Consider the following 25,245-nt stretch of genomic DNA (forward strand, 5'->3'; position numbering starts at 1 on the left):
GTCACACTGATAAAGCCCCGCCCTATATCCCCTGACTGACAATCCTGCGTTACCATAGTTTCCACACATAGCGACTTTCACCATATATAAGATACTACAATTTACTGTAGTAAATCCTAAAGTATTTTTCATGTAGGCCATATACAAAACATGCTGTCGAGAGGTTTGCATTTCATTTTTCCTCTGCATGATCTATGTTAAAAATAAGTTAATAAAATGTAAAAATATGCATAGAAGTGGGTTACTGTAAATACCTTCCTTCCTTTGGGAAGTTTGGAAAAATAACTTACACTCGCACAATATAAATTACATAGGAGTACAAACAAGCACACGCGGTAAAGTAATAAACTCAAATGTCATCTCTCTCACACAAACACAACTCAGCGCATCTGACTGACGCTCACACATTATTTCCTATAAAGACATCACAGCCGCCCTCGAGAGCTTCCCGTCGCTTTGAGATTCAGCATCATTAATTATAAAGAGTCATAATCATATGAGTGCAGAGTAAACTGATGCCAAACTACAGAGAAAAATCAATTCCTTCATTCATTTTCAAAATATACTGCAAATAAATCAGACGTTCCCACGGTGTGAATCTGGGCCGCTCTCTCGCTGACTTATTTATGGTGGATTATGATATACGCCACAATGATTCCCACGTTGCGCTCTTTCAAAAAATATTTCATTTATGACAGAATTCGAAATTCATTTCATGTGTTGATGGCCGGGATCACTCACAAATAGCACAAACTGATACCATGCTTGCTGGATATGTACCGTAAGTAGCTGTTCAAATAATAATGTGCAACAATTTGACAATCGGTTGTTCCATGGTATATTAATTTAAAACTATTTCTGATCATAGTGTTTGTAAAAAAATCCACAAGGGTTTTCCTGCAAAAATTTACCATGACAGATACTTATGTATTTTAAATCATACAAAATCATAGACATGAAATGAACAAAAATAGGATCAAAGATGAATCAAATAATATCTGACGCCATTTGAGTATCTAAAAAAAATAAATTAAAATACGGGATTCTTGTTTCATCCCACTGACATCTGGGATCTAAAGGTCCTAAATTTTGATTGAAATTTCCTTGAAATCATTTGATGAAGTTGTAAACCCAACCAAGTTCTTCTTAGTTGTTCCCTATGATCTGATGTTTAAGAAAAAAAAAAATCAGATTACTAATAATTAAACACATCCCAAAACAAATATGGCAGCATGTCCATAACATCATATTTCATTGGTTCCTGCTGGTCTCATCATGCAGACACATCAGCTGGGATTAAGATGTTAACTAAATAAAAAAATCACGATTAATCTCTTACAAAATAAAAGTGTGTGTTTGCATAATTTATGCAAAATTATGCAAAATTATGTGTGTGATTACTATGTATAAATACACACACATTCATGTTTTTTATTCATATATATATATATATATATATATATATATATATATATATATATATATATATATATATATATATATATATATTTATTTATTTATATTTGTTTAATTGGTGTATATATATATATATATATATATATATATATATATATATATATATATATATATATATATATATATATATTAAATATATATAAATAAAAAACATTGATAAATAAATAAAAATGTATTAATTTTATACATAATAATTACAGACAGTACACACACACGTGCACATATATTATTCAAACACAAACTTTCATTTTCTATGCTATTAACTTTGATTTCGTCAGACGACAGCACTAAAAAAATAATCTTATTCTTGCACCTATCGTTCTGCTTTAGAAGACATTTATTAATCTAATAAATTGAATTAAATCGAGGACTTTCATTATGTATGCATCAGCAGTGACAGCATATTTTTTATTAAATCTTTGTGTTCAGATGATGAAAGGAACTCATAAACATCTGCGATGGGATGAGGGCCAGTAAATGATGAAAGAAGTCTTTGTCTGATTTTTTTCAGGTGAACTTTTCCTTCAAAGTTGTTTTTTTACAGTAAGTGCTGAGGTCTAAGCTGTCAGACGTTTGTTATAAGATATTAATTATCTCCACCGGGACACGCCCACATGTGTCATGTGTCTGCTGTGCTGGATTTTAATTGGCTGTGTGTGTTTAGTAAAGGTGTAGGTGAGACAAACTAGCACCTGTTGAGAACAAATCATTACTCGATACACTTCACATATCCCATATACTCACACCCTACATGACTGACATCACACTGCGATTCAATATCACAGAGAGAGAGAGAGTTTGTGATCTCTCGTGTCTGTGTTGAGCACATGATTTGCACATGTAGACTGATATGATGTTAAATAATGCAAGTATCACTTAAATAGTATTTATAATCTCTGTAAATTATTTTATACTTGTACTTATGTGTGTGCGTGAGTGTGCATGTTGCCAGATGGTCTCCTGTGGATCTGTTGACACTATCTGAAGAGTCTCTCTGTGTTTTGTCATATGAGTGACAGCCGAAGACGAGAAAAGCTCTTTAATTTTTACCTTTAGTATCTTTAACGGAAAAAAGGTGAAAACTCTGACAGCTTCAGAGATAAAGCAGATGTTTCTCTGTGTGTGATCAGCTATTGTTATATCTTCAGGGACATTCAGAAATGAGATCAAATAGAAATACTATTAATACATATATATATATATATATATATGCTTTCATAAAAACACACACATAGCGCATAAGATCGGATATTGTCAATGCTTTGATGTATATCAAAGCGCTATACTATTACTGTTTTTGATACCATTGATGTTCAACGACATCGTCTATCAAACGATGTTTCCATCTGTGCAGAGTTTAACAAACACATTGTGAGCGCAACAGGCCTCAAAATAGCTTCAGATCAGAAATGTGTGCAGATGACTCTGAAAACACATATTTACGATGCTAACGGTGAAACGAATCGACCTACAGAAGTCTGTGATGACAGATAAACACCTATTAAATACATTTTACAATGGGGACCCCCTGGAAGCTCCCGGAGGCCCTCAGTTTGCAAATCCCAACAATCCAACAATGTTTAAAATATGCATGTGTTTAATTGTAGATGTGTGATCTTTGAGAAAGGTGCACAAGGCTAAATGTTTGTATTGTGCGCATCTGTTGGAACAGAACAGAGAGATTCTGACAACGTGAACAACAATTCAATGATCCTGCATTTCATTACATCTCAGCTCATTTAGAAATGTACTCGTGTTAACATGTTAATGCCGGCTAAATGTAAATGGAAGTTGAAGAGGTTTGTTCACATTGTGCCCACATATTGCCGAGGAAGACGGATATGCAATTAAAATGAAGCAACATCGAGGTCATGAGAGATTTCTGTATGATGAAATGGCAGGTAAGCCGCTAAAGTGTTTCTGAATATGATCTAGAATGTGATTTATGTGCTAAATGAGGAATCCTACCCATCTATTAAAATACAACTTCTGTATGAATATGAGACAGGTACATGCGTGTAAATAAAGAATATTCATAACCTCGTGATAAACAGGACAAACTGTGGGTTTCATTATATCTCACCACCAAAGAGAGAGAGCGCAACGTGATCTCATGAGAATACTGTACATGTGTATTATTTTTACGTTTCAGTGTGGTTGTACCATACATACGTTTACTAACATTTAAAACACACTGAAACTTACAATATCGACATTTTAACAGAACTAATATATAAATTATTTACGTATTTACAGCCTTACAGACATACGAATTGGTACGCAAGTTATTTCTATTCATAAATATTAAAATCGAGGGCATTGGCGTTTGTTATGTCATAATAATGACATGTTTTCAGACATATTCTCTGACTTATTTATTTTACTTATTTATTAAGACAGTTTACCCATTTACCTTATAAAATGATTATGATATTCAGAGAATTAATAACATTTACATTTTAAAACATGAATTACATTTCTGTAATTATTTAACTATTTTTTTCATATTTAGTTTGTTTGCCATGACACACAAAAACACGTTTTCTTCTATGCTGTCTTCTATGGAATACGTTATTATTACTACTAAGCAATAATTACACCAAAATACAACATAAATTCACAAAAGATCCACATCTTTAAAATGTATACAATTGCGAGGAACAGATCCAAATTCAGCCCTTTATCCAGCGACACGGCCAGCGTCAAGGGGGGCATTCGAGGGCCATACCTACATTGTTGTTGTGCACCCTACACAGTTTTTTATTAATTTAATATATATCAAGAATAATTAAAATGAATTAAACATTGAATGTTTCATGACTTTTAACGTAATCAAATGAGGAAAATATAGTTGATATATGTTTTTTAATTAAAATAGACCAGTTTCTCTGATTGGTTGTAATGCGGCATCTCATGCGTCTTTACGTCTTTAGCATATTAATGTGACTTGATACTAGCAACGTGTTTTTTCGCGGCATTTTATGGAAAGTCTAAAATATGGATATTACAACATTTAGAACGAACCAGCAACGCCTTCTCCATCTGAGGGCTGCATAACGATTAATCGCGATTAATTGTTTGCAAAATAAAAGTTTTTGTTTACATCATATATGTGTGTGTGTACTGTGTATAATAATTATGCATAAATAAATACACTTGCATGTAGGTATTTAAGGCGTATTTACATGTGTATATAAATTTTTATATTTATATATAATTTATATTATATATAAATATTTAATCTATAAATATTTTTTCTTAAAATTATACATGCATTTGTGTATATTTATTTATACATAATTATTATACACAGTACACACACATATATGATGTAAACAAAAACTTTTATTCTGCAAACGATTAGTCGCGATTAATCGTTATGCAGCCCTACTTCATACAAACACCAATTGGCTCAAACTCGGAGATTAGAGGTCGAGGCGGACTTTTCAAATCTACAGGATTTTCAATGTAAAGACGCTTTAACGTGCGTCTGGAGGTCTCGCGGTGCGAATGAGGCATAAAGTGTGGCACGGTAGACGCGATTCTGCCTCATTCGCATATCTAGTTTGCACGAATGCCGCGAATTGAGCGTGGCCGTGGCAAATGCGCAGGTTGAAAATGTTGAACTTTGGCAGAAAAACATGCCGTGTTAACCAATCAGGAGCTGGTCTAGTAGTGACGTGATTACAGAAAGCGAGCGTGGTCACAGAAGCCCCTCCCATGAAGTGAATTTCCGCGTGAAAGTCTTGATGACTTAAATTTCAGGCGCGGCTTTCACGTGCGAATGAAGCGAGTAAACTCAAAATGTTCAAGCAGAAAACTAGACCCAAGAGACGCGATTTTGATGCTGGTGTTTACCCACGGTAACGTTACATGATTTTAATAAACTGTTATACGTAGGACTATAGTGGCTTAAACTATCTTTTAAATGCTATATTGTTACTATTGTTACTAAAATATTCATACACATCTGTTCATTACGTTGCATAATATAAAATGAATACATTACTATTTAAACATTTTGTATAAAAAGGGTTTGGGTTTAGGGTAAGGTTTTGGGGTAGGGTTAAGGTGGTAAAAAGTAATAATGCTACGTTTAAATGATGTAAATACGTCTTCATTGTACGTTTCAGCATCTATTTAAACTTACAAAAGTATGTTTTTTATTTGTAAAAGGTACATGAAAATACTACGTATTAACAATGAGACCAGGCTGGAGAGAGAGAGAGAAAGAGAGAGAGAGAGAGAGAGAGAGAGAGAGAGAGAGAGAGAGAGAGAGAGAGAGAGAGAGAGAGAGAGAGAGAGAGAGAGAGAGAGAGAGAGAGAGAGAGAGAGAGATCAAGGTCTGTAAAGGCTCAGTGTAATTTGTTCTTTCTTCCTGTGTGGTTGGGCTTACCCCCCCCCCTCTCTCTCTCTCTCTCTCTCATCATCTTACTTCAGGAATGTTGTCAACTAAACACACACAGAGGTGCAGTCACATAAAGCTTTACGTTTTTTTGTGATTTTAGTAGCTCTTGACAAAGCAGGGTTTAACTGAGGTCAAACAAACAACAAGATCTTTACTAAAAGGTGCCACACAAAAAGAGATTCATTGTATAGTAGAAACAAACACAGACCAGAAACCCTGTTAGTGAGACAAATAAAGACTTAAACACTCATTATATCCATCTAAAGATTATCAGCCAACCTCAAAACCCACTCAGACGCTTACACAGAACACATGTGAAATAGCAAGAATACTCATGTTATACTGTAATCCAAAAAATATATATAATTATACATATTAACTATTTCCCCGCCATTGACTAGGGCTGTCACTTTTGTAAAAAAATCATTTTTAAGACATAAGTGTTCATTGAATCGATTGTAAAATTGATTTTTCATGTCTAAAAACAAGACATTTCCATTTTTAACGCCAAATAACGGAAGAACGTAAAGAGAGCGCTGAAAACGCACAAGTCAGCAATACTTCTTATTTATTGGCATGAAGTTTCGTGCAGAATAACAAACAGGAACAGGAGTGCAACATTCTCAAAAAATATATATGCAGAGAGGACTTCTGCCATAACATAAATAAAAAACATTATTGAAAAACAGCCTTCAAACCGGCTGCATTTATGATTTAGGCGATTCAAAAATATCTAAAATTATTTTAAATAATGATTCAATCAATTTCAAACAACTGTTCAAAAATGAAACTTTAAATGGACTTGAGAACAGGTGGCACTAGGCAGGCATAATGAAATGTGCAAAAAGGCTAGTCCCCTTACAAATGATTGGATAGGAAAACAAATGTCGATCTACATTTTCGAGGCATTTTTTATTCACTATATGTCCAGCTGTTGAGAAGACACTCTCGGATCGCACTTATGTCTCAGGGACACTCAGCTACTTCATTGCAAGCTGCGCAAGGTGGGGGTATTTCGTACTGCCATTATCTTCCACCACAAAAGCAGGTTGCTGTCAGCTGGCAATGGTGGCTCCTTTTCATAACTCATCATCTTCCGTAAGAGGCCGTCTTTCCCATACTTGAACCCGAGCTGCATGGCTCCGCCTCCACGGGTTCGTCGTTGTCAGACTGCAGTGACAATTCCTCTCTAATGCTTGTGTGCACCTGTTACTTTTCCTTCCTCCGTTAAACAATGAAATCCAGGTCATTTTTTATTGTTTAATTCTTTTAAAATTAATAGTGTAGATATTTGGTTAAAATCGATTCTCTATTTTTGTTTTCAAAACTTTTTTTGGTTGGTCCGAACGATTGTGCAAAAGTGACAGCCCTACCACTGACGAGTTGTCTGGTCAATAGTTAAAGGTGCAGTGTGTAAATTTTAGCGGCATCCAGTGGTGAGGTTGCAAAATGCAACCAACGGCTCAGTTCACTGCTTACCCCTCGCTTTTGAAACGCATAGAGAAGCTATGGTGGCCGCCACCAGAAAAACATGTTATTGACAGACAACTTAGAAAAAAAAGTTTGTCCGTTTAGGGCTTCTGTAGAAACATGGTGGCACAAAATGGCAACTTCCACATAAGGGGACCCTCTGTGTATGTAGATAAAAACGTCTCATTCTAAGGTAATAAAAACATAAAGGTTCATTATAAAAAGGTCTTTATACACCCCTGATAATATAGTTTTGTATATTATTTTGCATTTCTGTCAAGAGGTCCTTCTAAAAATTATACACTGCACCTTTAAGAGAAAACGCTTCTCTGCCAATGACGCTTCCCTGACAAGTTTTTACGGCAATCCATATTTCCGCTATTATCCACTAGGTGACGCTCTTACAAAACTTATAAAACACTAAAGCATCCACTGATCCAAAACCAGTAAAAACTCCATGTAGGTTTTGATCATCATTCTGAATTTGATGTCTAACTAAAATCATTTACAAAAATGCAATAATCTCGACTTACAGCGTACACAATTTATGCCATTTTTTCTGTAGGATCGAACTCATGGCCTTTGTATTGCTTATGCAATGCTTTAATAATAAAGCAACTGCAACCATTTGTTGGATCTGACTGTGTTAATTGCCTGTGTCACTTATATATTAGCTTTAATAAATATACAGTGCCTACAAAAATATTTAGCTTAGACCCAAAATAGCAAAGCACTTGGCATCTGCTAAGAAATGAAACACTTTATTTGTTGAATTAAAAACCTAATCTAATGGAAAACACCACCAGTTTTTAATAATTTACTATGTTCTTACCTTAATGTAGACAAATGAATACATCCTTATCTTTTTTCAATGTGTGCACTTTTAATCTTTGTACAGCGCTTTGTGAATGTGTTAGCATTTAGCCTAGCCCCATTCATTCCTTAGGATCCAAACAGGGATGAATTTAAAAGCCACCAAACACTTCCATGTTTTATCTATTTAAAGACTCTTGCTTGAGTGTTGAATGCTTCCACAGGTATTTTTCGATAACCGAACACCTAACCTGTCAAACGTCTTAAAATAACCACCAGAGCGATGTCTGTGGTAACCCTGGTACAAGAGGAATAACTGCATCGTGCCGCATTACCACCTTGGGTTTGCATTATTTTCGACTTATTCAATGTCCCGTCATCATTTATTCCTTACATAAGTCATCACGTCTCTCCGGTTATTATCACTAATGTAAAGCTCCAGTAGGTGGGCAGAAGATGAAGATTTAAAGTCCACGAGTGATGTAGGATTTATGAGGAACATCATCTAGTCTGCTGGTATTTTACCCTTCCTCACATCCCCGCTGTTCCAGAGACGTGCATTAATACCAATTACAACACAAAGCCCCCGTATTTACTTTCATAATGAGGAACAGAAATGATCCGGACACGTAAATTAAAAACGATTTCATGCGTGCGCGTATCTCTTTTGTCTCTGCGAGCTGCTAACAGGCCGATTTAACGGCTGCTGTGTAAACTCCTCTCTGCGCAACATCAAACCAGCCAATCTGACCCATTTAAAAAACAAAGACCATAAATATAAAGTCCTCTGTGTGCTTCCTGTAGAGATGAGAGAGACAGATGGAGAGAGAGACCCTGGAGAGCTAAAGATGAAAGGATGAAGAGTTGGATGGGGGTTGACTGTTTGCTGTATCTATATCAAAAATAAATACAAATTACCATATTGTGTGTTTCCTGCCTTATGTGTGAACGTTTTTCGCCCGTTCTCCATCACTTAGAAGCAACAGGATTTCAAAACGCTTCATTTTCTCAAAGCAGGACCTCGAAACCAAAATGATGTCATCATTTACTCATCCCCATGATGCTCCAAACAATCCTACTTTATCATCAACATATTGTTTTTGAAACTGACTGTGAGGACAGATGTAATTCAGAGGATCATTAATAAACAGCTAGTTAGTAAATAACTCATAACTGAATGCACTTTATATCGCTTTATTATTCCTTCTCGTGATGCTGCGAGCTAAGGTTGTAAATTCATTTCCAGCTCCTACATGAACTTACTTAAGTGAAAACTTTGTTACGAATGAATCAAGCAGACCGCACAAAGTTAATATCAATAATTTAAGTCAGGTATGGTAAGGCGCGCACACTTAAAGCGTAGATTACTTTTGTTCTCCAACAGATCTAATAACTTTTTTCTGACACGTACAATGAAGTTGTATTTATCTCCGCCTACGTATAAATGAATAATAGCTTTACTCAGGCCCTCGAGACTGGCAATGAAAGAAAATAAATGACTTGCAATAAAAATAAAGTGTCATCTGCAGACACGAACAACAACAAATCTAAAGTCGCTGCAGAAGTGAATGGAGCGGCTGTGAAGTGAAAGGTAATCTGGGCGGGTGCGCACCTGTGGTTTCTCCGCACACAGGAACCCTTTTGTAGTTGGGAGACACCTGGAGGTCCATTCTTTACATTTCAACACGTTATTAAAATATCTGAACTACAGTTAATTCATGTGCACAAGACAAAGATAAATGCTGGATAAATGAAGCATGCACTTCTGCACAGTTACCTGTGTGAAAATAACAAGCGTATGATTGATGGCATCATTTTTCTTATTCGTTGTTGGGAATGCAGTAAGTGGTGTTCCCATCCGTCTGGTATGTAAAAACGTTTGGGGTTTAGTGTTTGTTTAGCACTAAAGCTTCTTATTTGCTTATCCCTGGACTTCAAGGCAACACTTCAGGGCTTCATCCATCAACGGGTCAATTGCCAAGCCCTTCCCATCTCTCTACAGCTCCACCAAAACAAGGAGAAGTGGCACAGAAATATCAAATAATGAATCTTGTGTGACGCGAGAGCGAGAATAGAGATACTCAATATTCAAAACAAATGTGAAAATTCTGATGACTTTTTGTTTCCTAAAAGCATTTCATTCATTAGATTGCTAATCATTTTAGATTTAGACCTTTAAATTAAAGGATCAAACTTTACAATATGTCGTTACAATATGGACAATACATTTACAATATATTTTAAAATCAAAAGTTATAGTTAAATAATATTAACAAAGATGAATAAATGTTGGAAAAGTATATTGCAACAAAATTGATTTTACTAATGTAAAAGGATTAATAGACCTTTTAAATTAAAAAAATCATGATATTTACTCGTCCCCATGTCATTCAAGATATGATGACAAAGTTTTTCTTTCAACGCAGCTTCCAACGGCTCTAAAGATCCCAACCGAAGGGTCTTATCTAGAGAAATCATCGCCATTTCATACAAAAAATATAGAAGCATGTACTTTTAAACCAAAATTTCTTAAATCACATCTTCCACTAGCCGTATGATGCACCAATGTGACCTTACGTAATACGTAATCACATTGTAAGGTCACGCATGACGTTTGTGACACTACCGCTTCAATATTTCCAAGTATGGAGAAAGAGGAGCATTCAGACGTTGTTGTATGTGGAATGATATAAATTAATGTCTTCATGTAAGTTTATTGTTTAAAATGGTCCGCAAGTGAGCGTTTCACATATTTAACGCGTGACCTTTTGACATGATTACGCTGTTGCATCACACGGCTAGTGCAAAACAAGGAACATTTTTTGGCAAAAATGATGATGGTTTCGCTAGATAAGACCTTTATGCATCGGTTGGGATCATTTAGAGCCCCTTGAAGCTGTGGGGCTGTTTACACTTGGTATTAAGATGTGTTTTCATCGATCAGATCACAAGTGGACGAGAGAGACGCATTACGTTTACACCTGGTATTTAAATCCGTCTCTTTTGTCCACTTTCGACCGCTTCTGTCCTGAATACTGTGAGGGGGCGGTCTGTGAGACGGTGGGCGAGTTTCTCTGCTGTCATTCAAACGCGAGCGGGAGGAATTTAGGACGCAAACTAATATTATGTCAGAGTCCATTGCTTGTTTAGCAAGTAAACATGCTGCACAGTGTTTTGTACGTGTGTATGTTAGAGCTTTCTTTGAATTTTCAGCACAATTGATGAAATAGGATTGTGCAACTTTCACACACTTTCAAAACGAAACTACGGAGATCCTCCGCTTTAGTTTTATCAATTAAAGGCTAAAAATAGCACTGTTCACCGTATGTTCACGCCAGAAGTAAAAAAAGACATAAAACTTGTGTTTAATACCTCAGATTAGATAAATGGGCGGAGAGAAGGCGGTCGCGTGTGGCGTTTCGAACACATTCAACCACGTATGCGTTCCGCAGCTCCAAAGCGATCCGATCGAAAGTGGTTTCGAGTACCTCTGGATGTGGTTGAAAGTGGTCGAAAGTGGACGAGCTCAAAACGTTTTGAACACCGTTTACACCTGGCATTAACGTCGTCCACTTGTGATCCGATCGACAAAAACGCATGTTAATGCCAAGTGTAAACAGCCTCTATGTTGAAACTGTAAACTGTTGAGGTCCACTAAAGTCCACTATATGGAGAAAAACCCTGGAATGATTTCCTCAGAAAATTTCTTCTCATCTGAACAAAGAAAGACATCAAACTCTTGGATGACATGGGGGTGAGTGAATTATTGGGATTTTTTTATGAAAGTGTAGTTTTTCCCTTAACATTTTTAACCCTAATGTAAAGTGTTACCATCAACCTTTGTTAACTTAACACAAGGGTTTGTTCATGTTAGTTTACTGTGCAACGTTTTCATTTTATTTGGTGCACATAAATAAAAATTATTAAAGTCCCCATGAAATGATTTTTTTTTTTTATTCGGAATATTGCAATGTTTATTATAAACAATTTATCAAAATAAGCTTGTTTTCATTTATTCATGTGCCCTCAAACTTTCATCAAAATCTGAAAATGTACTTCTGTCTTCTGTGCCAATCATTCTCTGATGATGTCAGCTAGATGGTTTAATCCCACCCCCCTCCCCTTCACTGTCAGAAAAAAAGGTACAAAGTTGTTCCTTTTTCTGTACCTTTTTGTACCTTTATTGGTATAAAACACATTGAAATGTTGTACCTTATGGGGTACAATATTATACCCTAAGGACCAATTGTACCAGTTAAATTTTAGGGGTACAAAACAGTTAACTGTACCTTTAAAGGTACAAAATAGATCCTTAAGGAACAAAAATTTACCCCAAAAGGTACAACATTGTATTATGTTTATATACCTATAAAGGTACAAAATGGTACCTTGGGGTACCACCCCAGCGACAAAAAAGGTACAGTTTTGTACCTTTTTTATGACAGTGTACAATTGTTAATCTTTTCTATATCCAATCAGTTCACAGTGGAAAACACAAGCCACACCCACTATTTTCCTTGTGTGATATTCCGTTTTACTCGGAAATAGGTCACAACACAGAAGTAAAGTCTATCGTGACTTTAAATATCATCTTCCATTCATTCTTCACTAGATTTTGATATAATTTATATATCATTTAAAATTGGAGAAATATTTTAATTTTCAGCCCTATCACACATCCCTACAGGAAAAGATGTGATATCATTATTCATGCATTCGTAAAGCACACAGTATATTGAATTAATGGAGCTCATAGGTATGAGCAGGTGAGAAGTTGATGGGTTTATTAACAGGAAAATTCAAGCACGCCACACCTGCGGGGTAACACAGGTCACTTTTGTTAAAAGCCATATTGAATTCCAAGCAAAAGCGGCGATAGGCCAGATCGAGTGTCCGACCGTCCCTCCCTCCGGATAATGCCGGAAAGCCGATAAATTCGTAATCCTTTCTGCGTTATACACGCCTATTGTTCTTTTTCATAAAGGGTTTCTGTTCGCATAAGCACATGCACAACTTTCTGCATTATTCTGAGAAGTGTCAGATGGCTGTGTGCAAAACAAGCTTAGATTTTGAGAGGATCACGTTCGGGTCGTATGTTAAAGAAAGAAATGCTCATTTTCATTGCCGTGTTTACTAGACTAGTCGCACAGAGACTCCTGTCAGGTCAAACGCTGTGATGACATGTGCACAAAGCCCATCTAAACCCATTCACCTTGACCAGCTTGGAGGCCACCTAGACTGGTTTACAGTCTTTCTCTTCTTTTCGAGAGACTTCCTTAAGCCGTTCTGCTCCGCTGCCCTCAATCCAAACTAAAAAAAGCCTCGCTCCGTCAGACAGTCGACTAAACACAAGGCCCGCTCGCCCATCGGAGCATCCTCGCAATCTCTTTATCTGTGCAAACCTTAAGCGCAAGCAAATCGAAAGCAGATTTGGGCCCGCGGGGACGCAAGCATTTGTGTGTTGTTTGTGCTGAATGATTGATGCTCCATGTAAATCTCGCAGGTACCGCGCTCGTGTCCCATTAGCATGAGAAGAGCGAGCGAGCAGATATAGATGTAATCCTTATGATTATGGAAAGCCGATGGTTCCAGCGTGTCCATGTGTGTGTAGTTTAAACCACAGAGCCATTTAATTATGATGCTGTATATATAACAAAATACCTTCAGGACGACTACAAAGGAAATCTAAACAAGAGAGCCACAAGGAAAACAGCTTAGCATCCACACAAACAAACACAGCGCTGCTTACATTCTGTATGACAGGAGCTTTGCGTGCCCGGCCGCTCTCTTATCCGCGCTCGTCTTTGTGTTGAAAGATTTTAACGCGAGTGCGTGTCATCCGCTTGGCAGCCGAATTGGGTCGAGCTATATAACATAAAACCCACTATTGTTTTCTTCATACATTCACAAAACGACTAGTTTGACTTAAAACAGTATTTGATCTGTTGCTGGTTCAAACTGGATCTTGGTGCCTTAGTGGTCTAGACATATCACATCCAAAGCTAGTTCATGGCAATTCGTACGTATTTTACAAGATGGCTAATTCGTATGACCACATTCGTACCTTTTTGTATGATTTGCTTTACTCCTGTGACATTGGAGTTTGGGGTGGGTTTTCGTTATGTTTTTACTATTATTTTTTGTACGATTCACTTTGTACAGGTTCATATGAATTAGCCAACTCATAAAAGGATCAGGCTGGTTATTGTTCACCAGAAATTTTTATGTTAACTTATAAATTATAATGTACTCAACTTAATGCCGTTCTAGATGTATACGATTATCTTCAGTCGAACACAATGAGAGTTATAATTAATAAAAAGCGAAACTATACATTTGCGAGAGAAAACAATTCATATTTTGTGTGTATTTGGCGACTAATATATCACATTAAAATATAAACAAATCTAGATCTAAAATGGCCAACGCTGGCTCCATGGTGGTAAGTAAGACTATTATTGGTTCTTGCGTGTTATGGCCCAATGCATATGATGACTAGTCATAAAGCATCAACCAACTCGCATTAGGGTACCGAACAGACATTGGGAAATCCAAGTTGGTGCAAATGCTGCAGTAAACATGTTAAAATTGTTTAATTATTTATTACCGGCAGTTACAACTCACCGACTGAAGACAAGTCATATAATCACAGATAAAGACAGAAAGACTTAAGAATGAGAGGACGGATTGGAAACGAATGCATAAAGAGGAGGAGAGGCTGAAGACGGATGAGAGCATTACACAAGAGGCACAAATCCATGTTAGAATACAAATAACGTCGAGTAACGTCTTTCTGCTCTTTAAATTGTGGTGATTCATTAAATCTAGAAGCGTCTTTGTGTGCTGTGTGGGAAGATAACATTAAATATAAAAAAATCTGTGTGTGCGTATGAAAGCATCATACTGACAGCTGTGTGCATCACTTTTGATAACACCTGAATTCTCAACAACATACCTGTAAACAAAAAACACATGCACACACATACTGTATGCACACACACACAAACACGTACACACACACACACACACACACACATACTGTATACACGCATACATGCACGCATACATGCACGCACACATGCACGCACACATGCACGCACACATGCACGCACGCACGCACACACACACATATACACATACACACACCCATTCTGGTTTCCATGTTTTGTGGGGACATTCCATAGACGTAATGCATTTTATACCATACAAACTGTATATTCTATTCCCCTTACCTGCCCCATTCCCTAACCCCAACCATCACAGAAAACTTTCTGCTACTTCACATTTTCAAGAAACATCATTCTGTTCATCTCTGATTTATAAGCTTGTTTCCTCATCCAATTGATATCCCCATAATATTGATAGTAGTAGTAGTAGTAGTAGTAGTAGTAGTAGTAGTAGTAGTAGTAGTAGTAGTAGTAGTAGTAGTAGTAGTAGTAGTAGTAGTAGTACTCACTATTATTGTTGTTGTTGTTATTTTTATTATTAGCATTATCATTAGGGGTGTCACGATTCTCCAAATCCTCGATTCGATTACTTTTTTTTATTCTAATGCCACAATTCGATTCAATTCTCGATTTTTAATTAAATTTTTTTTGAAAGACAAAAAATTATACGCCTTTATTTATTATTATTATTATTATACTTTCACATTAACATGCACATTGCGTGCTTTTCCTTGCATGGGGGTTTTGGACTTCACTTTACGCGAGAGCTTGTAGAGAGAGGATTCCTTCTTGCATGCACATGGACTTAATGCGCGCATCTTGGACTCCTTGCATCTGAAATAAAACCAGTGCATCAAAAGCAGCTGCGCTTCTCTCTGTCTCACGTGCACGCGCTCTCGCATAAAGACGTAAACTAAAGTAGTAATCCTTATGTATTTATTCAGTTTTATGCGTTTCATGCGAGCTGAGGCAAACTATCCCTTTTGTTTAAAATATAACCCGCTGCATCTTGGCGCCTTTCTCGCGCACGTGCAGAGAGCTGCGCTATGTCCGAAGTCAGATCACTGGGTAGTAATCCTGTCTATGATATGCATTTCAAGGAGTTGTAGCAATACATCCCTCGTGTTTAAAATATAAATCCCGTTCCGCTGGACCGATGTTTTTAAAGGCACTTTAAATGTGATGTTTTTATTATTACCTCTTATTATTATTATTAGCCATTATAAATAGCCATTATTATCCATTATTAACCATTATTATTATTATTTTTTGTAGTAGTAGTAGTAGTAGTAGTAGTCATTATAATTGTTGTTGTTATTTTTATTATTAGCATTATCATTATTATTACTTGTTTTTATTATTATTATTATTATTATTATTATTATTAGATATTATTATAATCATTATCCGTTATTATTATAACCTATTATTATTAGCCATTTTGATAATTATTACCCATTATTATTATTATTATTATTATTATTATTATTATTATTATTAGATATTATTATAATCATTATCCGTTATTATTATTACCTATTATTATTATTATTAGCCATTATTATAATTATTACCCATTATTTTTATTATTATTATTATTATTATTATTAATATTATGAATTCTATTATTGTTATTATTAGCCATTATTATTATTAGCCCTTATTATTATTACTACTTGTTACTAATATAATTAGCTATTATTCTATTCATTAGCTGTTATTATTATTACCTGTTGTTATTATTATTATTATTATTAGATATTATAATAATTGTTATCCGTAATTATTATTACCCATTATTATTAGCCATTATTATTATTATTTGTATTATTATTATTATGGTTTTTATTATTATTATGAATTTTATTATTATTATTATGAATTTTTTTTTTGTAGGAGTAGTAGTAGGAGTAGTAGTAGTAGTAGTAGTGGTGGTGCAGTTTTAGTAGTAGAATTATTATTAGAAAATTATTAGAAAATTATTAGTTTTTGCATAAGTTTTTGTATTAGTTTTAGTAGTATTATTATTAGTAGTAGTAGTTTTAGTTTTAGTAGTAGTAGGAGGAGGAGGAGGAGTACGAGTAGTAGTAGTATGATGTAGTAGTATGCTGTACATTTTCCCTAACATTTTTTATTAGTTAATTGCTGTAATAATTTTTTTTTATTTCCGTATGGTATACATACAGAAATATAATACAATTATATTATTTAAATATAAGATTATATAATTTATTTAATATAAATGTATTTATTTAACTTTTTTATATACAAAAAATAATAATATTTCAACAATTAAGTAAAATTTTTTTTTTTTTTTTTTTTTGTGGTAAAACAGGACCTGAATGTTTCTCACAGGTTCCATAAACTTCACACACACACAGACACACACTTATATTGAACGTGTATCGAGCATTAACATTGTCTGCAGATCTGAAATGAGGAATGCGAGGTCTCAGCAGCAGAATCGTCTTATATTTTCCCCTGACACGTTCTGATTATTACCCTCAAACGCTTACAGCCGGCTGTCTCGATGCAAAACACTTCAGTGCAAATTACAGCCGAGCACAATGCACAGAAGACATAATTCACTGACAAAAACAAAACACAAAGACCCCGGCATGAGGATATAGATAACCTCAATGACAGAATCAAACATGACGGCGTGTTTGTAACCCGTCCTGCATCTCCAGCTCTGATGGAGTCGCTTGAAACACAAGCACCCGACTGTTCTTCACTAACACAATCAAAGCGGCGTATAAAAACTGCAACAATAAGAGATTTCCGGAGAAAAATAACCAGCAGTAAATGAGATACAGAGGGAAAAAATGAGAATGTGTGTGGTGTGGTTGATGTTGTTTTATTTGTTTTGCATAGGAAGAAACAATTCTGCAATCAGTTTCCAATCAGTGGTCACATATGTTACCATGTTTCCCTTGTGACCCTTACACAGACACACACACAAAACTTTTTAAAAACATAGTTTTACATGTAGTCGCTCGTTTTTACACATGTGAGATTTATGTGGCTTTTCTGTGAGTGATGGCAAGTACGTCAAACTCAAAGTGTTAAGATGTTGTCGCACAAACAAGCTCCAATTTCCTACAGCCCAAGTGTTAAAAAAGCAACGTTCTGAAATGCAAATAAAGTTGTGAGGTGTAACTCGATTGCACATCCTTCTCAACTCAAAAAGTGTCACATGTTCACACTGGAAACAACAGAAACAGCGTCCCTTCACGCTGTTTGTTCAGTCAAATTGTAACTGGAGTTATTGAGAATTCATAGATTCAGTACCAAGCAGGCAAGACGAAAAGCAAACAAAACACATTCAAATACATTTAAATATGTTACACGAGAAGACAATTCAGTCCATCTGAGACTGCAAATCTCACCGCAGGTCAATTCAATAAATGCATGATCAATCTTTAGTTTGATACTGTGATCGAATTAAAATATGTGGGCATTCAGGATTTTACATGGCGATGACCCAAAGCAGATAAACAATACAATATATCAGACAAATGTCATTCAAAATATGAAATTATAAACTATTATAAAAACTATTACATTAAACACTCACCTAAAGGATTATTAGGAACACCTGTTCAATTTCTCATTAATGCAATTATCTAATCAACCAATCACATGGCAGTTGCTTTAATGCAATTAGGGGTGTGGTCCTGGTCAAGACAATCCAAACAGAATGTCACAATGGGAAAAAAAGGGGATTTAAGCAATTTTGAGGGCGGCATGGTTTTTGGTGCCAGACGGGGCGGTCTGAGTATTTCAGTTACTGGGATTTTCAGGCACAACCATTTCTAGGGTTTACAAAGAATGGTGTGAAAAGGGAAAAACATCCAGTATGCAGCAGTCCTGTGGGTGAAAATGCCTTGTTGATGCTAGAGGTCAGAGGAGAATGGGCCGACTGATTCAATCTGATAGAAGAGCAACTTTGACTGAAATAACCACTCGTTACAACCGAGGTATGCAGCAAAGCATTTGTGAAGCCACAACACGCACAACCTTGAGGCGGATGGGCTACAACAGCAGAAGACCCCACCGGGTACCACTCATCTACACTACAAATAGGAAAAAGAGGCTACAATTTGCACAAGCTCACCAAAATTGGACAGTTGAAGACTGGAAAAATGTTGCCTGGTCTGATGAGTCTCCATTTCTCTTAAGACATTCAGATGGTAGAGTCAGAATTTGGTGTAAACAGAATGAGAACATGGATCCATCATGCCTTGTTACCACTGTGCAGGCTGGTGGTGGTGGTGTAATGGTGGGGGGATGTTTCCTTGGCACACTTTAGGCCCCTTAGTGCCAATTGGGCATCGTTTAAATGCCACAGCCTACCTGAGCATTGTTTCTGACCATGCCCATCTCTTTATGACCACTATGTACCCCTCCTCTGATGGCTACTTCCTGCAGGATAATGCACCATGTCACAAAGCTAGAATCATATCAAAATGGTTTCTTAAACATGACAATGAGTTCACTGTACTAAAATGGCCCCCACAGTCACCAGATCTCAACCCAATAGAGCATCTTTGTGATGTGGTGTAACGGGAGCTTCGTACCCTTGTTGTGCATCCCACAAATCTCCATCAACTGCATGATGCTTTCCTATTAATATGGGCCAAAATTTCTAAAGAATGCTTTCAGCATCTTGTTGAATCAATGCCACGTAGAATTAAGGCAGTTAAGGCAAAAGAGGGTCAAACACAGTATTAGTAAGGTGTTCCTAATAATCCTTTAGGTGAGTGTATAGACAGTAGCTGTTCTTTCACATTTCAACACATGAGTCAAATACTAGACAACATACTGTACTAGTATTCACCATATTCACACTGACATAACTGTGAATTTTGCTTGAAGCATCACATTGAAAAAAAAAATGGCAATAATTAAACAACTTTTTTTACTTTAGCTTTTTTCAGCATGCATTAATGTATGTAGAGGTAATAAGCAACCCTAACACAAGTAAAGTCCTCAAGGCTTAAGGTTAGTCCCAGACAAAAATGCATGTGTGAGCTGTCTTAATTAAAAATAACTTGCCTTGATCTATCTTAAAATATGCGACATTGTTTTGTCTCAAGAGGAACACCAGTAATATTTTTTTTGTTATAAAAGTGACTTAAATATCCTAATTTAACCAAGACATAGTCCTGGCTTAAGCCTTGTCTGTAAAACCAGGCCTATACTGCAATGAATGAAAATTAAATAAAAAAATTGGCGTTTTCACAACAACAGGTGATGTAAGAGTGACTTTTCCAATATTAAAGATTTTTAACTCTTTCCCCGCCATTGACGCGTTATCTCGTCATTTAAGAGAAAACATTTCCCTGCCGATGACGCTTTTTTAACGGTAATCTGTAATCCCGCTATTATCCACTAGATAATTAATAAGTTAAAGGTGCAATATGTAAATTTTAGAAATGCAATATAGTATACATAACTATATTATCAGTGGTGTATAAAGACCTTACATAATGTACTGTATTGTTTTTATGACCTCAGAATGAGCCATTTTTATCTACATACACCGTGGGTCCCCTTGGAAGTGGCCATCATGTTTCTACAGGAGCCCTAAATGGACAAACTGTTCTACAGTTTCATCACTACGTTGTCTTAGACAATGACATGTCCTGTGGCTGTTACTCTATACGTTTCGAAAGTGAGGGGTGACCTGTGGACTGAGCCATTGGTTTCAATTCACAATCTCACCGCTAAATGGCACTTAAATCTACACACTGCACCTTTAAAACAAAAAAAAAACAAGGTTACTGTAAAAAAACTATGGTTTGGTCAAAAGTAATCACTGTCAAAAAAACATGGTTACTAAATAAAATAAAAATAAAATAAAATAAAATAAAATAAAATAAAATAAAATAAAATAAAATAAAATAAAATAAAATAAAATAAAATAAATAAAATAAAATATAATAAAATAAAATAAAATAAATAAAAAGTAATATTAACTTTGTATTATTTTCAACACTAATTATTACTATTGTTATTATACTTTTTTTAAGTGTCCCTAGTAAACCTGAACTCCAGCAATCCTAGCAAACAAAACAAAATCTCTCTCTCTCTCTATCTCTCTCTCTCTCTCTCTCTCTCTCTCTCTCTCTCTCTCTCTCTCTCTCTCTCTCTCTCTCTCTATCTCTCTCTCTCTCTCTCTCTCTCTCTCTCTCTCGGGGCATCACTAGAGCGTAAGTGCTGTTTGTGCAAATTATAAGACGCCGCAGTTAAATGAATACTTGAGTTTAATATCCTCCGTATCCCCACATGCGTGTGCAATCTGGCAACGGTGTCTCAAGGTTACAATCCAAACAGGTCTCCCGTGGGCTATAGATGCGTAGAACGAGCCGTCTTTAAGTACCTGGCCGGTTAGACATACAGAGCAGAAATGCTGTTTTTCAATACTTAATCTTTTTAAGTGAACGCTATAATAGCCACAAATCCCTGCAGTCAAAATAACGTTAAAATGCACTCATTAAAAAGAAGCGGGGAAGGCTTCAGTGAAATTAATTTAGCAAACACAGAACGCAGAACGTCCCTGAACAAATTAAACATGTCAAAAATATCCGGATTGACACAAAACTATTTTTAAACATTTCACTTGCTATATTTTTTTTTTCTAAAGAGTTATGATTATATTACTGCAGTAGTTAAGGAGGAATATGATTCATTATAACTTAAGATTCTTTATCAATCAAAGAAGTACAATGACTTATTAACCATATAATGGCTGTCTAAATAACATTTTGAGAAATCTCAAATCGATTTGAATAAAATGCCAATATTAATACTTTATGTTAACATATCATATTAAACATTAGATCATTTTTATAGACATTAATAATGTGGGGCATTTCTGAGTATTTTATAGTTGAAAATAAAGCCGGGCAGAATCAGATATTATTCTCAGCAATTTCATTAGACTGAAATGTTACGGCATTATTGATGAATATTATTTCAAATCCATGTGCGGGTTTGGTGAAAGCAGCGGGGAGGTCATTACAAAACCAGAAACTTATTACATTTTGATGAAAGATCATAAATAATATTTTTATATTTTATAACGTGAACTGCTGCAAAAAACTGCAGTAACCAGCCGACTCTCCATGATACGCCAATTACTGCAATGCTACTAACCAAACAAACAAATACATTATTGGTCATAAAATATTGACTAGATTTAAAAAATAGTTGAGTTAATCCTCTAAACTATAGAATGTGTTTAATATTTTCATTCTGGATGTTCTTTTAAATGACGCATTTGCATTGATCTGGTTATTTCAGGAGTTTCAGAGATCAGAAAAGATTCAGCCATTGAACTAAAAGGCAGTCGCTACATTAACATAACACACACATAGCTTCAAACAGTGTTTTCATAGGATTGCATCATAGCACAGATGAAGAAAAAACTTCAGGTTAAATATTCAAGACCGCATAAGTGAGTGTGTGTGTCAAACATGTTTTTTTCAACTTCAGGATGCAGATAACTGACAAACACTGATTTATGTAAATATTTTTTGTATTAGTTGGATTTCTTCAGCAGTGCTGTGTTTTTAATCGAAGTGTCCGGCGGTGATTGAAAGGACAAATCTGCCTTCAGAATCAGAAACATACGATCATTAACTCCCTCGTGTCATTTCAACCACACATGCACTTTACATAAAAAGCACAATACTGAAAGTTTTAAAAGAATGGATGCAAACTCTTGACGTATGGTAAAACTTTACACAATGTTACTGGGTAACCTGTGGATCGTGTTGGGGCAGTAAAGAAATTCATCTCAAAGTCACTTTATTTGTGGGGCGGGTCATTAAAAACTAAATTTAAATGCGTGCATTTTCCTATAGCCTATGATAAATGTTTGGAAATATATGAAGAGTTTGGTTCCAAAAAGCTATAAATCCATTTTGACTAGAGCCCAACCGATATATCGGCAGGCCGATATTAGGCATTTCCAAACTATTGGTATTTATAATGGCAGATAAATTAATATTAAAAAAAAAACGAACGAAACAGCCTTCATTAGATTTCCTCACTATTGGTGTTTCTGACACAGCGCTCTGAACCAGTAGCTGCTGGTGGGGTCCAGATTTAGGCGTCTAGCCACTGCCTGAGTCAAGTGATCAGCAATTTCTATTTTGCTGTTGTTGTTATTTATCAGAACTTAACATAATTTGTCTCCAGTCCTATTCAAAGTTATATTTATGAACCAAGTCTTTTAAAACTGGTAAATTTGATTTGGTTGTTGTTGTTTTTGTTCAAAGGCCTTTACGTTTCATATCTTAAGTTTGCATTTTTATACATTTTATTTATCAGAACTTTAATGATGTTCCTCTGTTCTGTTGTGACTATAAAAGAAACACGTTTCTTTTTAAAATGCATTATCATATTATTTTAGTTAAAACTCGTAAATAACTACAAATAACTAATGTTAGGGAAATCTGTTAATGTTTTGTTGCGTGTTTCTGAAAAAAAAAATATCGGCCGATATATCGGATTTTAAAACCAACAAACATTTGTATCGGTATCGGCCTTCAAAATCCTTTATCGGTTGGGCTCTAATTTTGACTAATTTGGGTAAAAAATGTGTTTTCTATACCAAGATAGTGACAAGATGAAAACCACAACTTTCATCTTTAGGTTATAATAACATTAAAATTTCAAATCCATAATTTGATTTTCAAAGATTTACTATAAAAACAATGTGTTTTTCCCCACAACATGCAATAAATACAAGTTTTTTTTGTTCTAAATGCTATAAATCTATTGAATTCATATATAAATGTGCATTCATCTTTCCCATGTTATAACACTGATTAAACATTCATTGAATTAATCAGAACACTTACTTTGTCATATTAAGAACACTGTCATTGCTGCTGTTATACTTGGGACGTCGTCGCTGAACTTTTTTGACAGCTTGATTTTTGTTGACTTCGAGTAAAACAATGGCAAGTTTTCATAAGCTCCGCTGGGGTCAATGTGTTAGCATGACAGAAGCTTGATGCTGTCGGGACAACAACCAACAACCGGCATTTTTTCGTCTCCTGAGTGACTCTCACGAAAATTATTAGCGGACGATGGCTTACGTTTCTTCCGCACCACAGAAAACACGGTTTCAGGGCGGGCGGGTTGTAAAGATAGATGCAGTGGTGCGGGGAGACTTGAGCAGTCCAAATAATTTCATAAAAGCAGGACAAAAACGACCCGCGCATCACACAGTAGTCTGCATGTCTGAGAAAACATCATGATGAGTGCCATGGGTGCCATATCTGATGTTTGTTAGCGCTCTCAAAGGCACAAAGCTTTCCATGTTTCACTCCTACAGAATCTCTCGTTTCCAAACTGTACAACATAAATGAATGTACTTCTCCACTGTGTTTGTGTTGTAGGATTAATTGTTAGCTGTATTAAACACGGCAGCTGGAATTAAGTGAAACACAAAATATCTTGCTCATTTAAAGTAGGTTAGTAGGTGAATGTTCGGGAATAATCCTTTAATAAGAGAAGCACATCTATTTCAATACAGCCGTAAACGCTAACATGGCATTAATCTTTCGTTGAATACTCATAGACGTCATTATAAACATGAGATGAATGTTGTTCCAGACTTATTTTGTATGTCGTGGTGTGATTTCATACTAAACCACAGCTCCTCTCTTTCACTTTTTTACTATGACAAACTCTACACGTAATATTATAGCAACTATATAAGCTGTATACTGTCCATCACATACAGTGTAAGCGAGCGCACACATCACCACAACATATTGTTTTAACCTTGACAACACAGCAGCAAAAAAACATTTTTAGATGTTACAATTAGGAATGCACAGATATATCGGCCTATAATCGTAGGTTAAAAAAAAAAAAAAATTTTTCCCGCTATCAGAGTCAGACCACAGCTGATTATTTAAAAACAGCCGATGATCAGGGCATTTTATATCCTGGCAACCAAAAGGGGTAGAAAATTGAATAGAATTGGGTGACAATAACAACTAAATTGTAGTTTGTACGCCCTGCACTTTTAGGATTTCATAACATAAAAGTTTGAAACAAGGAGTAAAAAGCAAAACTATCGGTAGATGTTATTTTAAAGTCAATTTT

General features: G+C 35.5%; 1 protein-coding gene across 13 annotated transcripts in view; it reads right to left on the bottom strand.

Annotated features, from left to right (window-relative positions):
• The window catches only part of LOC135731522 (adhesion G protein-coupled receptor L3), a 235,137-nt gene that overhangs the window by 141,272 nt on the left and 68,620 nt on the right, over positions 1–25,245 (bottom strand). The gene's annotated exons all lie outside the window — the stretch shown is intronic.

This window comes from Paramisgurnus dabryanus, chromosome 2, assembly GCF_030506205.2.
Source record: "Paramisgurnus dabryanus chromosome 2, PD_genome_1.1, whole genome shotgun sequence".
Lineage (NCBI taxonomy): Eukaryota > Metazoa > Chordata > Actinopteri > Cypriniformes > Cobitidae > Paramisgurnus > Paramisgurnus dabryanus.